General features: G+C 39.0%; 1 protein-coding gene across 2 annotated transcripts in view; it reads right to left on the reverse strand.

The window, feature by feature from the left end:
* Window positions 1-19,323, reverse strand: part of GABRB3 (gamma-aminobutyric acid type A receptor subunit beta3) — a 297,693-nt gene that overhangs the window by 62,586 nt on the left and 215,784 nt on the right. The gene's annotated exons all lie outside the window — the stretch shown is intronic.

The following is a 19,323-nucleotide window of genomic DNA, read 5'->3' on the forward strand; positions in this document are numbered from 1 at the left end:
GATTGCTAGCAGAAAAAAGAATCCATTGAAGTCAATGGGAGGCTTTTTTTTCAGCTCTGACATTCCACACCAAATTCCTCACCATTTTCCTCCATGTGAATGGACCCTTAAACTGAAAATGGTAGATGAAAAAATTGTGTGCTGGAAATTTTTCTCTGCTGATTTCAGGCAGGCAATGTCAAAAATGTATTATTTACTTTGCATGTATCTTAACATCTGCAATATTTTGAAGACCTATGCAGGTTGATTTACAGTACTTTATTAAAAAAAAAATATTTGAAGGGAACCACAAATACAGAGAGACCAGTCAGTCAAGCCAAGTAAGGTGGAACAGCCAGTGGGAAGCCTTCTAGTGCACCCTGCTCCCTGTTTTCAGTTCTCTTTAAGGCTGAGGTTACACGTGACCTAGAGAATCCCATCCCTATTTGGTGGAAAAATACACTTAGCGGACAAACTGCAATTTTAAAAAACCATCGCAGTGTTGGAAATTGCAGCATGTCAATTATACCTATAGAAACGCCGGTGGTTCCCCATAGGTATAATGGAAGCAGACAGTTTGCATAGCTATAACGGTTCACTTAAACTATTGAATGGATGTAAAAAGTATGTAGATTCATACAGGCAATTGCACATCTTTTCATACAGTAAATTAGGTAAAAATTGCAATGATCAGTTCTTTAGAGATGAGCTATAAAAATTCCATTTGTAACAAGGGCCATTTTTCATTGAACATCAAATGGAGTCACTAGAACCCAGCTCCACAGAGCTATCTGAATCAAGAGCTAAGGGACAAAGCTCTCAGTGCTCCAAAAAAGCTCATTTGCATTTTGGGAAAAATAGGGGCTGGGTTGATATCCTGGGTTCTAGTGACAGACTCACTTTAGGCTACGGCTACATGGCGAGATTCGTAGCAAGACTTACAATTGAGGGCCAAAATAAGCCATTCACTTCAATGGTATTGCATGCTCATTCTACGATTGTGACGCGACAGTCACACAAAAATTAGCGGTTTTTAATCTTGCAACAAATTTCCCAGTGTACCCTAGCCTTTACGTACACATATTAAAGAAATGTAAATACAATTACATGGTAATAATACTTACAGAGGATCTTTCAGCTCTGATGACATGTATGCTTTAGTACATATTTGCATTCAACATATTATTACAATTGTAAAACATCTTTCAGATTCCCTTGACTATCTTTTTCCTTTGTTATCCTACTACAGATTTATGAATGAATGGGAAACTGGAAGTCACTAGTTATAGGTGTATCCCTACACAGTCTGTAGCTGTCAATCAGAGCTGCCGGTGGCAGATTGTGCAGAAACACCCCTTGGAGCAGAGGAATGGTAATATCTAGTTAGCGATATATTCAAACACATCCAGGAGGAATAACAAAGGAATAAAGAAGAATAAGAGAGGAAACAATGTTCTAGGATTATTATTTCATGAAGATCATATGTATTTATTAAAACAGACATGTCAGGAAAGATGGCAGATCCTCGTTAATTAACTTGTATCCTCACATCAATAAATCCCATATATCCTGCAAACTTTGTAACGTCTGTAATTCTAGCCCTCCAGACCTGATTCCTTCTGGTATACTGTAGCTCTAAAACATTTAAAGCATACTTGTCACTTCAGATGACTTTTCAGGATAAGCTGCCTTAAAGAGGACCTTTCACCTCCTGGGGCACATGCGGTTTTATACATCATTAGAAAGCTGACAGTGCTTTCCCATTCTGTGTCCTCAGTGCCTGTACTGTGGCTCTTCACCGTCAGAAGGGCATTTCTGACAGTCAGTCAGGAATGCCCTTCCTCACAGTAGCATCTATAGCGCTGTACTGTGAGATCGGTGAAGAACGCCCCCCTCCCCTCCTGATAGTACTCATCCATAGACAAATACTGGGAGGGGGGGAGTTCCTCACTGCTCAGCATTATCACTGGGAGGTAAGGAACACCCCCTCTCACCGTACAGCGCTATAGATGCTGATGTGAGGAGGGGCTCTTCACCGGGGGCACAGAACTTTTATCAAGTATTCAAGCATACAATGTAATGGCCCCGATCCTCTTAGGCATTAGAATTAGTCCTACTTTGACATTCAGTATGATGTTAAATACTAATTTCAGAATTGCCACATTATTAGTACTATTTCAGAAATCCTTCATACATGACTCAGAGTAGGGTTAGGTTCAGTGACCTATATATGGCCTGTTCCACGGGCAAAAGTGTAATTTCCCCAACGCAAAGTATGTTATGGGGCCCTCACTTACCATTTTCTATCTATAATACTGGTGACTTAAGGAATAGAGAGACCTCTGAACTCCCTATGGCTACAGATGAAGAGGAGAATTCCCCGACATGGCATTATACACTTCATACAGATGAATAGCAATATCATCTCAACCAGGCTATGCATCAGTATAACATATTGACTATATTATTTAAGAAACAACCCAGTTTATTTGTATCCACTCATATCTCTAAACTGTCCTGGATTCATTGTGACAGTCGCAGGTGCTGTCGTGCTGTCCTGCTGTCCTGGATGGCAGAAGGTATGTCCCAACTTCAACCCAACAGATGAGAACACAAATGAGATGAATGCAATTGTGAAACAAGGTGTTGTCTCCACGATTCAACCCCTGCCTTCTGCTTCCAATGTCTTGGAGCAGTGGGTGCGATGTAGTGATGTCACTTATATCACACCTATTACTCCCTCAAGAAGCTTCAGAACTAGAAACAGTAGAGAGAACAGCAGGGAAGGGGTGAGTTGAGTATTAGTCTTTTTATGTTTGTTTTATACTTTGGGAGGAACAGAAAAGGGACATATACTATGGAGATACCTGGTAAGGGATTTATACTGTGGAGTCAACTGGAGGGGAACATTATACTATGGTGCACAAGGAGAGGGACTTTATACCGTGGAGTCAACTGGAGGGGAACATTATACTGTGGTGCACAAGGCGAGGGACTTTATACTGTGGAGGCAATGGGAGGGGAGCATTAAACTGAGGGTGCAGCAGGAGAGGGACATTATAATGTGGGGGTTACCATGTTAGGGTGACTGTAGGAGAATTATATTGTGTGGGGGCACAAAGAGAAATGGTTGGGAATGGTTGGAGTCAAAGTGAAAGTGGTTGGGTGTAAATTATTTAAAAGTTAGGAGGTATATACAGTATACTGTAGACACATTGGATGGCTTAGACCAGCCAGTCTTCTTCCTGCCTGGGGCCCATCCTTTCAATCACATCATCATGTTTTGGCATCTTCTTGCTGTCTGTGGCCTGCTGCTCTGTGAGCAAATATTCCTAGTTGATAGGGCCCTAGTTTATGATACTACTGAAAATAATTTGTGTGGCAACAGTTTAGAAATTTGTGAATGAGTGTATACAATATTTTCATGTAGTACTATGCATAGAAAAAAGATAGGGAGGGCACTCACCAAGGCCAGATATCCTTATACATGGTTCCTTTATTTAAAGCAACATAAAAACATCAATAGAGCGAAAATGTAGCAGAACAGCAAGAGTGGGCAACGGCCACTCTTAAACGGTCACTTTAAATAAAGGAACCATGTTTTAAGGCATGTTTTATCTGGCCTTGGTGAGTGCCCTCCCCATCTTTTTTTTATGCATAGTACTATTTTTACATGTTTTTTTCCAGGAGTAGGAACACCTCCGTATATAAGGCGCAGTTAAATTCCGCTCCATTATTTCAGTGTGAACGTCCCCCTACAGATGCTGTTGAATACTTAGGATGGACTTGGTGCAATTTTGTCAGTAGTGCCACAATTTTTTTCTTTTTCTACTATTAATATTTTCATGTAGTTGTGTTTTAGGCCCTCCGAATGAATTTTACTAGGTACATCCATTTGGAGCTGCTCATGTGTAACAAGGAAGACTGGCCTTATTGCTCATCGATACCAGTCAGAGCTCAGATGTCAGTTCTTATACTGTGGTGGAATTACAATTGTTGAACAGAATTGGTTGCTAGAAGTCTTGTTAAGATGGAGGACGGAAATTCATTACAATTGTTGAACAGAATTGGTTGCTAGAAGTCTTGTTAAGATGGAGGACAAAAATTCATCACAGTTATTAAATGGCATGGATTATCTTTATGAATTTAGCAGCCTAAGAAATATTTCTACACATATGTACATTAGTATTTGCCTTTTTTTACGCTACTGACAAAAGTGGGACATTAAGGGTCCATTCACACAGAATAAAGTGGCGCTAATTGTGGCATGATAACTCGTGTAAGAATCAGCGATGAAAAAAAGACTCCCATTGACTTCAATAGGTTCCGTTTTTCGCGTAGAACCTATTTAAGCCAATGGGAGTCTCTTTTTTTCAGCGCTGATTCTTATGCGAGTTATCATGCCAGAACCAGCTCCCCTTTACTCCGTGTGAATGGATCCTAAGATTTTCTTTTCATATATGTTCTAGTTTGATGACATAGAAAGTAGTAATAAGGAAAGTAGAATGTAGTTACTATGTGTCAGCGATCGTTTTCACTAATAGTGAATTACATACCATACAATCTGGCCCACTGAAATAAGTGAATAATAACAAAATAATGTGATCTAATTTAAAGGCACTTTTATCATTTTCCTCTTAGGTTTCCTCCACAAAATTTCTGAATTACCTACGGACTACAAAAGAGCCCTGGAGTTCATGGGAGAACTAAAACAAATAAGGGAATAAGTCAGAGCTCTGAGCTAAAATAACTTCCATTACTTCTCAATAATACCTGAACAAAACAGCTTCTGTCTGAGAATAAAAAGATAAAATTCACCTAAATGGACAAAAAGAAAATACAGTAGATAAAATCCTCTTCATTGTAACTCCAGCACATAAATATTGCCTGGTCATGTAGACTCATGTACTGTAGGTAGATAAATCAATCAAGGGTTTATAAGAAACAAGCAAGCAAGCAAACTTATTGGAATTCACTTACAAAGTATACAAGTGTAAACCCATGGGAAATAAATATCCCTTCTATAATCTTGTTAGTGGAGATGGCTAGTACACTTTTATTGGGAATGTTACAATGTCGCCAGTTTTTATATAAATTGTTAAATCATCCAAAGCAATAGTATGTTGTATTGCAAGAAAGCAGGTTCACGGCAATCGAAACAGTGTCTGTAGGGTCTAAAAGAGACTATAATGCAGTGCATCAACTGAACAAGCATAGGCTGTAGAATAACATGCAAACAAAGCAACACCAGAAAACCTGGTAAGTAAATGGCTTTATTGTACCTTTAGACCAGGTTTACAACTAAAGAAAGTTACATTTTTTTCCAATGTCGCTTGTCATGCCCATGTCACCGTTGAGGTCCAATAACATTCCTTAGCAGTGAATGTGGACTGATGACACCACAGACGAGTGCAAACGTTACCAAGAGAGTGCCAGATGCTGCGAGGAAGCCCAAAAGACGTAGCACTGCACCTCCCTACATCAACTCACTTATAACTGTCCACCACCCTAAACGTGATCACTGTTATGCCAATGACTTTAGACTTCCTCCATTATCCGAACACCCCACTCCCATCTCCAAGACTTTTCACGAGCTGCACCACTGCTCTGGAATATTTTACCCTGGATGATCAGATTAATACCCAACTATAGCAGCTTTAAAACTGTCCTACAATTAGGCAGGCTTATCAAATGCCCACATTGTTTTATACCTCTGCACACTTAGCTAACATTTCTTATCCTAAGTTATTCTTCCCACTCTATTGTCAGAACCTGACCGCTCCATCTAGAAGTTACCCTGTGCTCCCTGCACTTACTATCTGTGTATTCATAGATACCAGCTGGTCATGGGTTTGTACAGCTTCAGTTATATGATCTTATTTATTACAAGATGACTGGACTATTGTACCAAACAAGCCCTCTGACCTCTTGTGTCTCCATATTTCCTCATAGATTGGAAGCTCTCTCAAAAAGGGCACTCACTCCTATTGTTTGATATTTATTGTTTCTTTGTCACATTGTAATGTCAAATACTGTCCATGTACCCTCTGATTTGTAAAGTGCTGTGGAATATGTTAGCGCTAGTTGTTGTTGTTGTTCTTGTTCTTGTTGTTCTTGTACTTGTTATTGAGATCATGGGGTCTTGTATGCAAGAAGAGATGGCAAAATCTCCTCATTAGGTCTTTTTCAGGATGAGCAGTTGCAATGCCTACAAAGGAGATATGCTGAGATATTGTAAGCAAACTGCTGAGCATATCACCTCTTCTGTTGAACAGCAATACTGGCTTCAGATTAGTTTCTAATACCTGAATATTGGACATGCATTTTACTTTGCACTTAAGGACTTATAGAAAGTCTCCCTATGTCAGCTGAGGTGTTTAAGTTTTGGAAACAATTGTATTCCCGGGGGGCTTTTATATGCAACTTGCCTGAATAAGTCATCAAAGGCCAAATCAGTCCAAATAAGATGCTAAACATTGATGTATAATAGCTTCTGTTGTAATACAGCAACACTGTGTTTCACATTGCAGGTTTGGTTCCTTACTTCTTAAAACACTGTAACTTTTACTATACATACTATTATATGTACAATATATAGATACATAATGGGGTTAGCACGGTAAGTCCTTCAAAGGAGACATAGCGTATGACATAGCGTACTAGAGCACTGTGGTCTCATCCATATCTCATTCAATTGTAGGTACAGTAGTAGTTCAACTTAATTCATTCTATCTATAATATTAGTACATACTCCATATCCACTGTCACAGCTCCATGTAAAAGAGACAGGTAGGGAATATAAGAGGCAAATCCACAAAACCGCAATACCAGTGACAATCATTGACACTCGATAAGATAGCAACAGTGCCCAGTAACAGTGAAACACATACAGTGTTTCCAAGGAATTCCAGCAACAATACTCCCAATGAATGTAATCCATATGGCTGATAGACACCAACCACAACACCCAACAGCCATGCCATAGTATACTAATTGTATCTTGACTTTTCTATTGTGCAATCCCTGAAATGCAGCATACTCCCCATAAGCAGCTGCTCTCAAGTAACTCTGAACTCCTGCAATTTGAAAGAAGCTGGACTGGAGTTGTGTCCCAACACATTCTGAACATCTCTTCAGTAGTGCTGTGTTAGGATTGGGTCACATTTGCTTTTGTATTCCATCCGTGGAGAGTCCGCATGGAGACCCCCCCAAACGGAATACAAACGCAATTGCAAGCGCTGTGCTGTCAAAGCGCACAGACCCCATAGACTATAATGGGGTCCTTGAACGAATCATTATAGTCTACGAGGTCCATGTGCTTTAACTGCACAGCGCTTGCAGTTGTATTGGTATTCTGTTCAGGGAGATCCTCATGCGGACTCCCCCAGCGGAATCCAAACACTAATGTGAACCAGGGGTAAGTGCTACTACTGATCAAGTTGAAGTTGTTGTGATGTGCCCCCTTTAAAGGGGAAAGAGGTGCACCAATTGCAGCTGCCTCTCTTGGCAGTCCTTTGTTCTAGCACTACTCCTAGAGTGTCACCTAGTCCCATTTAATATTATCTTTCTGAGGAATTAACAAATTTAGCATATCTAATCCTCCAAACATTACCTGTAAGAATATCCCATACAAATCAGATGATGCATTCAGCCCTATATCATTTTACTGTGTATGGGTACCTTTAAGCTTGAATCATAAATCCACCGTTTTTTGCATGGTTATATGGCTTTATCAAACATAAAGTATTGTACAAATCCATTCAGTATGAAGCTTTGAGACATTAAATAAATTTTTATATTTTCTATCTAAATATATATATATATATATATATATATATATATATATATATATATATATATATATAAAGAACAATCCGTGGGTGGATTGCCTCGCTGAACTGACACTTTTATGAACCTTTGTATACTTTCTGTTAATATGTGAATGCTGACTTCAGCTGCTGGGAGGCAGGGATTCCCAAAATGAGTATTCAGCAGTTACAGCTGGAGGGAGAGCTCCGGAATGGATATGGAAAGTGGAAAGGAAGACACGCCGGAAAGGATGAAAATGAAAGCCTCAGATGACCAATTTTATATTTCTCTTCCAGCCAATGATTCCTTTCAAGAAAGTGGAAATCAGAAAACTGAGAGAACACATCTATTTATATATGATAAAAGCTTCCTATATACCTAAATGTTAGGAGTGTAGTAAATAACTTAATATATTCACATACTGTATAACGTAGTTGAATTTAGTTATGTAAACACGAGTTGCAACAATTTACTCTGAGATATCACAGTTATAATTCATTTTCGGTATAATCTGTAACTGTGAATTGCGATTATACCAATAAATTCACTTTTAGTTACGGAGATATTTTCTTGACAGCGGAATATTACTGTGCGTAGTCTCAGATTGCATAGAAACCACTTAAACTGTGATTTAGGCATTTCACAATTAAAGATGAAGCTCCTGGCTGTTACGCCTGGCAGTGACATCCTGGAGTTGGAACACTAGATACACAATGATCAACATCACAATGACAACATCCACAAAATGACTAGAGGGAACCACATACCCCTCATATACACTGTTACTTCTTACCTTTAGATATTAACAGAATTCTAGATAAACACTCGTAAGATGCTGAGATGAATACAAAGAAGGATAACTGATATATGGAACATAAAGGTTTTATATATGAATATATTAATTATTTATTTAACTCCTAATCAGACCGGATCAGATCCCCTCATTGACTAAATAAATAACTTGTATACAGAGCCGTGATATGAGTGCTTACAGTACTTGGATCTTAAACTTCAGATAAGTGAGGATGCAAGTCGACATCGCTAGGCTAAGGCCCCACGTTGCAGAAATGCAGCTTATTTTGTTGCAGATTTTGTTGTGTTTTTTTGAGCCAACGCCAGGACTAGATTGAACAGAAGTTAGAAGTATAAAAACTTTCTATATATTACTGATTCCATTTGTAGCTACTCCTGGATTTAGCTCAACAAAATATGTAACAAAAAAAAAGCAGTGTTTCTGCAACATGGGGCCTTAGCCTTAAAGTGTTCCTATACAGTAATTGTATTCTTCCACTCAGTCTTCCATTGGATGCAGAGGGGCAGGTTGAATGCTGCAGTTAAAATGAGTTAAGTTCCAGAGCACTGTTCATACCTGTTTCATTTACTGTTATACTGATCTCAGTTTGTTTACCAGATATACACTTGTCTTCTGATTTTGGTGTTGACTGTTTACACTTGGATTCAAATTGGCAAGGATACATTTAATCTTTTGATTCAGCTCTCCTGGCTTGACCTACATTGTGAGTATTGTTGCAGATTTTGGTTTTGATTTCAGATTGTAGAGGCAGCTATTTCTTGCCTTAAGGTTCTGGGGTGATAACCTGGGCCTTAGAACCCGCAAAGACCAATAAGCCTAGCGGTGGGCTCTGGTGAAGTCATCTTAGACTCTGTGTCCCAGCACTATGTAGGTATCAGCCATTTTCTGCATTTTGTACGAATTTCTCCCATGGCGATTCCTTAACAGAATAGCAGGTCATCAGATGTATTTTTTACAGTATAGAACAAATGCAGAACATAGCAGATCAAATACACCCTCAGAGAGCTGGTCCAAGAGCTTGCTGTTAAACTGCAACACATCAATATGTACTTTTCTAAAAACGTACCAAAAAGAGAATTCAGGTGTGGATTCTTCTCTCAATCAGATTAAAGCCTTATTGAATTTCGGTTTCGGTTCGACTAGGCCATATTTTTATAGCCTTGGTATATGAAATATAGACCACTGCTTTTCTAAAGTAAAAATATATCTTTGTACTGTATGAGCCAGTAGATATATAAAAGATAAAAATGAGAGTCTTCAGTAGCTAACTGAAAAGACGATTGACAAATAGCAAGTTTTTGAGAATACTTAGACATGGTTTACAGAATATTTGAAGAATCACATATTTATACACCAAAGGACATAGGAACATATGTGGTAAATGAGACATGAGATATAAAACAGACCTGTCAATATAAGGATGGAAGAAAACCGCCAAACTCATGACAACTTTGACACACCACTCAGAATAGGGATGAATGTGTTTCATGGATTTGTATCATTCTGTATCCCTTAAGGAAAATGTCTTTAGATCTGGTGAGAGCATCACAATTAGTGATCAGATCTCAATCAGGGGTAATGAAACTTTCACACTACGTATTAGGGAACCGTTCCAATGTTTACTGCTTTTGCTGTTTACTTCCCTTCTTATATTGATAACTCTGTATTACATCATGGCGATTTCATCCAAATTCCAAATAAAAAATATATAAAAAATATCCATGCTACAAGAAAAAACATGGGCAATGACATGTCTTTGATGTGGTAAAAACATCTGACAACCTCTCAGCCAATATACAGTAGTAGGTGGACCTTCATTTTCAGTTGCTCTAAATGGTGGACATACAAATAGATCTGTGATCAATCTCACTGCTGGTAGCACAGCTCAGAAAATGCAGGAACTCCAGCAATAGTTATAGGACTAGTAGAATTAAGCAATTATTATACAGGCATGTTAGTGTTATAATTCCATAGATATAGATAGGATATAGGATATATCTGTTTTGCTTCTTTCACAGAAAATAACGCCTTTAATTGTCAATAATCTAATATTATCTGACAGTACTTGCAATGGAGCAATTTCTTCTCTATACAAATTCTTTAAACATACTTCTTTTCTTTTTTCTTTACTGACAAGACAATTCTGTTAGTGAAAAATATTTTGTTAAGGACTTTTTTTGGGTAAGTGTTAACATTATCATTATTTTTACAGAAAAGTGCTGCTCATTTTGCCTGCGCAAATCTAAAAAAAAATAACTCGTTTACAAGTGGTTTCCTGTTGTTTCACCCAATATAGAGCTTAGCCTGTGTTAATCTTAGAAAAAAACATTTTCACAGCTTACACAGTGACAAGCATATTACTAGCATTAAGTAGAGGGGTGAGTACTGGATGGCAGTGCTCTTAGGCCCTCATTATAAAGAAAAAAAAAAAAAAAGAAAAAATTTAACATTATAAGGATAGGATGTATTGCCAGCTTGCATCAACATTTAGGTAGACCACTGAAACTACCAGCCGTATGTGTACTCAGGTGGCCTCTGCCCACTTCAGTTCGCAGTGGCAACTGGTGCCACAACAGACGACTATACCAGCAGTTGCAGTCATACCTAGAAAGCAGCTAAATTCCAGTAGATAACTCTGACCCCATGGAATTCTAGGCCAATAGGTTAGAACGGTGGAAGCGGCTGGCCCAGTTTGCCATGGGAGTTTATCTAGCTCAGCATCAAGAGTAAAAGAGGAGAGTGCTGCCAGTAGTGTTGTAACATCTAAAAGGATGAAACTGTCTGCATATAGAATGGAAAAATGACTTTTATCAAAATGAATCAGGCATGGATCCATGATCCATGAGATTCAAACACCTCCAACTGATGCCCCCGAATAGTGGTGGCACTATTTCCCTCCCTTTATCATCATCTTCCATTTACTGTACTGCTGCTGATGCTGGGCGCTACTCCAAAACAGCTACAACTGCTGCCACTATTTAGTCAGATATGTGTTGCAGCCTGGTCCATCCTATTATCTCCCGATGTCTGCCATCACTGCCACCAGTCAGACATCCTGCAGCCTGACCCAATATATTATGCAATGCAATAAATTTTGCCACTGCCACCACTTAAGCAGACATGTCCTGCGACCTGGTCCATCACATTATGCCCTACTGTACTGCCACACATGTTTCCACAGCTGTCTAATGCCTATCACCACTTCCAGTCAGGAAGACATGTGCAAGGTCCATTATATTGGTCCTTGCCACACTTCCACAATTGTTTCCCCAGCTGCCACCATTGTCACCACTCAGTCAGACATGTCCTTCAGTGTGGTCCACCATCCCATTCCACTATAGCACACCATTAAATAATCATTTTTGGTGCCTTTTTTTTTTTTTCTTTTTTGAAGTCAATGCTTTATCACTCTTCAAGTGGCTCACAGCCACAAATTTGTCTCCCCAATAACAATAAACCCCTGTAGCACTTACTTTCATTTACTGTACTGCTGCTGATGCTGGACGCTACTCCTAACCAGCTACAACTGCTGCCGATATTTAGTCAGATATGTGTTGCAGCCTGGCCCATCCTATTATCTCCAAAGCAGGGTATTTTTTTTAATGAAACCATTCTTTTTCGCAATATAACCTCCACATATTTCTAAAAAATCATTGGCAAGCACCTTAAAGTCAGCGTTTGCATCCACTGCTTACCATTCGTTTTTCCCTAGACGTACATGTCACATTTACTCTGACATAACTTTGGCTGTGTTTGCCTTAGAGAGCTAGAAATTGGACAGATAGGTTCCTAGGAGCCCTGAGAATGTTTTTCACTTTGTTTTAAGCCAATTTGCGGCTTGGCTTGTACCAAACTTGTTTGACTTGAAAAGAATTTTGGGAACAAACATCCCAAACCTGAAACAAAATAAATCTTGAGAGGTCTGCCCATCTCTACTTATTTTTCCTATGTCTGTTTCTGTATGAATATGTGATTCTTCACACATTGTGTACACCATGCCTGATGAAGACATCTAAGCTGTCTCAAAAGCTGACATGACATGAATTTTTTTCCAAAAGTATATGTCAATTTCTGAACAAAACAAAAGTGGAAAGGTACCGTATATACTCGAGTATAAGCCGACCCGAATATAAGCCAACCCCCCTAATTTTATCACAAAAAACTGGGAAAACTTATTGACTCAAGTATAAGCCTAGGGGGGAAAATGCAGCAGCTACTGGAAAATTTCAAAAATTAAAATGGTCGGAGTTTTTGGGTGCAGTAGTTGCTGGGTGCTGGGGAAGGGGAGAGGGAGGGGGTGTTTTGGTTGTCTGTCTGCCCCTTCCCTGAGCTTGAGGACTGTTTTTTTTTCCCCACTTGGAATTCAGCCTGGCTGAATATAGGGTATTTGCAGTGCTCCTATTAACCCCTTTCCAAGGGAACAGGAGCACTGCAGATCCCCTATATTCAGTACGGGCACTTTCAGACACAGGTATACCTAATGTGTATGTGTTTCACAGTAATTCTCTACTTTTGTGTCTATTCAAGGGAAAGGAGCGATTCAGAACTTTTAATTTTTTTATTTTTTTTAAAGCTGCTTTTTTTTTCCACTATTTTGTGGGAGGTTCTACACATTGATATTGCTGCTGGTCATAGATCTCCCCCCCTAAAAAAAAAAAAAAAAAAATATATATATATATAAAAAAAACTGTGCTGAAAAATTCGGCTTATACTCGAGTATATACGGTAACTTTATACATTTATTTCTGGGCACTGGCTATTTAATTCTCTAACATAGCCCTTAGCCTACAGGGTTAAATAGATTTTGGTGAGCTTCTGTGTAGTAAGCCACATGCTGAAGCTATTACTTGAAAGTAATGTAAAATTAATCATTGAGATTGGCCCAAACCTATTGATATTTACCAGAGATGAAATGATCCGAGAACTTTCACTATACATAATACACATATACAACATATTCTTGTTTACTGAGAAACACAGGGATTATTACAGAGGCATAACATGAAGCTTCAGGGCCCCAATGCAAAATCTGTAATGGGGTCCCTACCTACTTTGTCCCTTTTACAATATTGGTGTTTTTTTTTACAGGCAACACTGACCTTTGGGGCCCCCTCAAGGTCCAGGGCCTTGTAGTGACTGCTACTTTTGCACCACCTATAGCTACATCTCTGCATATGCAATATACCAGCTAAATCATTATGTACCATATTTTTCGGACGCATTTTTTCCCCAAAAAATTTGGGGGGTGTTACTTATAGTCTGAATGCATCACTCCACTCCTGGGGCAATATTGCAAGCCCTGGGCTGTGAGGATAGGGTGTCCTGGCACCGTGAACCCATCCTGGCATCAGTCGTGCTATTGTGGTGGATGCTGGGTCTGTAAAGATAATGGCAGGTGCTGTGCTGCAGTTGCCATAGCTATGTTACAGCAGAGACCCAGAGCTAATGACTGCGATCAGTGTCCACTCTGATCGCAGGCATTACTACCTGTAAAACCCCCCAAACTGCCCCCGGGCAGTGGCTACCTTGTTTGTTGCAGGCTGGCTCCTGTGTGACAAGATCGCAGGTGCCGACCTGTTCCTGTGGCAACTGGGAGCGTAATGAAGGCTCCCAGGCCTGTCATAGTAATATTACCATTGCAGTACAGTTATATTGCAGTCTAGGGGACTTGCAATCTAGTGACTGCAGGTTCAAGTTCCATAGAAGGGGCTAATAAAATAGTAAAAAAAAAATGTTTTCAAAAATAAAAAACAAAGTTCTAAATCACACCTTTTCCCTAGAAAATATATAAAAGTAGAAAATTACTGTGAAAGACATACACCTTAGGTATCCATGTGTCTGAAAATGCCGGGTCTACAAAAATATTTTTCCCATAGGGTAAACGTCATAGCGGGAAAAAGAATCAAAAGTGCCAAATGGCCATTTTTTTCACTCTTTCGCCTCTGATTTGAATAAAAAGTTATCTAAGCAATAGACATTCCACAAAATGGTCTAACTAAAAGGTACACCTGGCTCCGCAAAAAAAGACACCCTATGCATCCCCGTACAGCTGCAGAGTCACCTGTCAATGTGGCCTTGCTGCTGTTGCAAAAGTACAACTCCCACATATCAAATATTTTAGCACATTTTTTGCTTCAGAATTTTTTCCCTGTTTTCCTCCTCTTATGGCCATTTGATCACATTTGAAGACTTAAATGACACTGAAAGGGAACGTGTTTCTACTGACAGAGCTACAGAATTATCAAGTACTACAAATGAAAGCTGAAGTTAGAAAAGCACTTAAAATAAAACCATTTTAAGCATACCATAAAGTTACAAAAGATACATGAATATTTAATGTGATATGGATTAGCCATTATTCTTGCTCCTTTGTTCATAGGCATGCACTGTCAAGCATACAGAAATGTCTGTACAGGAGGCTTACAGATACATAAAATGTCATTTACAGTATTTAGCAGGAAGTGGTTTGATAGCTGGTAAGTTCTAGTAGAAATGTAGGCAATTAGGAATAGATAAATAATAAAACAATTTGTATCACTAAACTTCCTGTAAAACAGTCAAAGCTATAGTATGCTATGAAAACTGCCAGTGAGTCAGCGGGATCAATACCAATGAATTCCCGGTCACTCTTGATAACCCCTATGCTGATGGCTAATGTGCCTAATATAATTGGCAGCTGGTGTGCCAATACTGAAATCTATATCAATCCATAGCTGGTGAGATTCCAGTCCTCATGTACACCAGAATGAATGCATGATAAATCTGATGATAAATCTGCCCCATTGAGTTATTACGCTTACTTCTTTCAGCAGGTCTCGTTTCCATTCCTTACAGGTAGTACAGTAAGAAATTGCAAACCTTTTTTCTTATAGGATAGCCTTCGTTTTGTGAATTTATTGATGGGATGATACAATCAGTTACAATGGGTGATCACTCTGCTGAGATCCCACATAGATATGTTTCCATCTTTAATGATGTTGAGTGATATCCCTACTCATATAACATCTGTTCCTTGGAAGTGGAAGCATCTGTTTCTAATTATTACCTTTCAGTGCTTTCCCTGGCAGGGGTGTGTGGAAGCAAAACTAAGGCTGCTTTCACATGGAGTTAACACTCCGCTCATTCTGACACGTAAACACGTTCAGAGTAAGCGCAGTAAAACAGAATCCCATTGAGTTCAATGGGTTCGGTCTTACGCGCGCTACCCATTGAACTCAATGGGAGGCTTTTTTGCCTATTGCTTTCCAATGTGATGCACACAGAGTAACACTCCGCTCATTCAGACACATAAACATGTGTCAGAGTGACCGCTGTAAAACAGACGCCCATTGATTTCAATGGGTGCCGGTCTTATGCGCGCTACACATTGAAATCAATGGGTTAAAGAGCCTCCCATTGATTTCAATGACCGGCACCCATTGAATTCAATGAGATTCTGTTTTACAGCAGTCATTCAGACATGTGTTTACGTGTCTGAATAAAAGGAGCGTTACTCCATGTGCATGCACCATAAGCCATTCAAAATCAATCACACAGTGGAATGTCTCATTCTAACATTCCCACTCCAAATATCTCTATAGTTTATTAATTGTTATAATGTATCTAAATACACTTTGGTAAGAAGGTGCCATCTATACCTGCAAATATAGGAATGGACTGGTTTGTACAGGTAACTGGGGACAATTTCTAAAGATTGGCATTACTGAAACCAGTGTTCATATCCTGAGCCGGAGGAGGGCATGCCTTATTTATGGCAAGACACATGCCTCCTCATAAATGAGACGCAGCCACCGGACCATGCATACCCTCATCTTTTTAGGAAAGTGGAAAAAGTGATGCGGAATTTGAAAAGTCACAATTTTTTATGCAACATCACATTTTGAACAAAAAATTGCAACTCTTTATGCCTCATATGGCTGAAAACCTGAAAACATAAAAGGCATAATATATATGGGCCATCTGTATTTGATGGAAGACACATGAACTATAGATAGGTATAGGAGTAGATTTCATCCATATTCAGCACATTTTTATTGCTTTTTTTAAAGCCTTTTTTAAATTTTGCACTTTTGCTCTGATTTCGTTTGTGGCATGTAGTGGTCTTTTCTTTTAAGCCACTATTGATTTCACTGGTATTTTCCTGATTCCCCCTAGAGAAAGGGCAGGACATATTGGGTTTCAGCTGGCTAAAAAGAAAGAACTGAAAATAAAATATACGCCACCTCCAAAAGAAACCAATTGCACAGAGATTTTGGGAGAAGACAACCTTCAAAAAGGATTGTGCACATACCCTAATTCTCTTTTTATATAGCCTACTAGTCTCTGCCCACAACTTCATCTGCAGGTTGTTGGTGTCGATGATCCGCCCATATTCAGCAAATTGCTGCATCGATGGTTTGCCTGCTTCGGCAGTTCTCCATCTGTGCTGCTTCTGAACTTGTTCTTCGCGTCCGGCATCTCAGCAGCTTCTAGAAACTACAGAGTAAAAATCCCTCCCGTTTAGATAGAACCGTATATACTTGAGTATAAGCCGAGTTTTTCAGCACAGTTTTTGTGCTGAAAAAGCCCCCTGGTCTATGACCAGCCGCAATAGTAATATATAGAATCTCCCCTAAAATAATGAAAAAAAGACGCTTTAAAAAAAAATAATAAAAAAATAAAATAAATAAAAGTTCTAAATCACTCCTTTCCCTAGAATATATATAAAAGTAGAAAATTACTGTGAAACATATTATACACATTAGGTATCCCTGTGTCTGAAAGTGCCCAGTCTACTGAATATAGGGTATCTACAGTGCTCCTGTTCCATCGGGAAGGGGTTAATAGGAGCACTGCAGATATGCTATATTCAGCAAGGTTGAATTCTAAGTGGGGGAAAAAAACCCAGTCCTCAAGCTCAGGGAAGGGGCAGCCAGGCAACCAAAACACCCCCTCCCCTTCCCCAGCATCTACTGCACCCAAAAACTCCAATCATTTTAATTTTTTTGAAATTTTCCAGTATCTGCTGCATTCCCCTCCCCCACCCTTCCTCGGCTTATACTCGAGTCAATAAGATTTCCCAGTTTTTTGTGGTAAAATTAGGGGCCTCAGCTTATATCCGGGTCGGCTTATACTCGAGTATATACGGTAAGTGGATTTTCACATCTCATTTCCCATGCCATACACAGTTATCAAACTTTTACCAACTATTATTAAAAGCACGCAATAAACCAAGACCTATGTTTTGTTTGGCGAATGGAATGCCTAAGCACTAAAAGTTTTTAAAATATAAAATCTATGCAATGTTGAGGTTAATTCACTGTTTAGAAATATATAGCAGAGGACCAGACTTCAAAGTGATTTTCCAATATGTCAATGTGTCAAAAGAAAAACACAAAATGCGTCTAATTGTTTCACAATTGTGTATTTACAGATTACGCCCCTAGGTACAATCTGACTCCACTCATATATAAGTTAATCAAATACAATACAGCCCCAAAGGTACTCAAGATATTACTGTACCAATTGCAATCTCTTCATAAGTTAATAGGGAATAGATTTTATAATTAGTAAACAAAGGCAAACATCTATTCAGGGGCTTTGGGAAGACGGAGAGCTAGCTTGTGCTGAGGTTGTTGTTTACTTTGCGCATTTATTACCAAGCTTTGCCATAGTAAAATCTGTCTATTTTTTTGGAGACCAATCAGCCTTTGTGTCATTATATAAATCCAGAGCCAGTTTTAGAGAAGTAAATGGAGTCTTATAGTTTCAGGACATTATACATCCTTTGGTAGGTAATATGGTGGTTATAGCCATAGTTTAATGCACTATATTATGTATGTTTATATTTATACCTTGTTTTATGTGGTTTTAATGAAAGTATACGTTGTATATAGAACTTAGTGTTTATAGGAAACTAATGATTGGCTCTTTGTTACAAGGGCGGGGATTGGTGGTTTCTGGAGTAGATGTGTTTATTTGCACTTAAGGAAGGTTCCTGTGAGGACTGATACGGTGTACTGATATGGTGTACTGCTTTTACAATAAAAGTACATTTTCCATCTATACAAGTTGCTGGCAGACCAGATTGTTTTTTCTATTAAGAACCCATTTGGCTGGAGAGGGGTTTCTGCCGTGCAATATATGGGATGATACCCAGATTTGCTGGTGCTGATACAATTGCTTTTTTGAGAGAGGTATATATAGTATAGTTACAGTACTACAGTACATGTAGTTAGAGATAGATGATCATCCTCAAGATTCATTTTGTTTCGAGTTTACAAAAACAGATGGTAAGCAGTGGATACAAACTCAGAGATTAACCATACACTACATTATGGCTTGCTTTTACACAATTTAACATTTAAAACGCTCCAATAACATACAGTATTAATAATATGATGGATTGGGCAGCCGGGCTTCTCTGGTTGAGTGGCAGCAGTGGTGGTAGCTGTGGCAACATGTCTGACAGTGTGGCAGAGCATAATATGATGGATTGGGCCGCAGGACATGTCTAGCTGAGTAGTGGCAGTAGTGTAGATAGAATGAGAAACAGTAAAGTAAACAGAACATGATGATAAAGGAAGATGGTGACACGACTATTGGGAGGCTTCATCTAGAGGAGTAGTGACAGACTTGCAGAAACAGATTGCTCAGCAAGTGCCACATCACTACCAGGGATCTGTGTCAGTGAAGGAGACACCGTTGAGATCTGTGACTTAGATGAGTGAGCTAAGTAATCA

The sequence above is a fragment of the Leptodactylus fuscus genome, chromosome 2 (genome assembly GCF_031893055.1).
Source record: "Leptodactylus fuscus isolate aLepFus1 chromosome 2, aLepFus1.hap2, whole genome shotgun sequence".
NCBI classification, from domain to species: Eukaryota; Metazoa; Chordata; class Amphibia; order Anura; family Leptodactylidae; genus Leptodactylus; species Leptodactylus fuscus.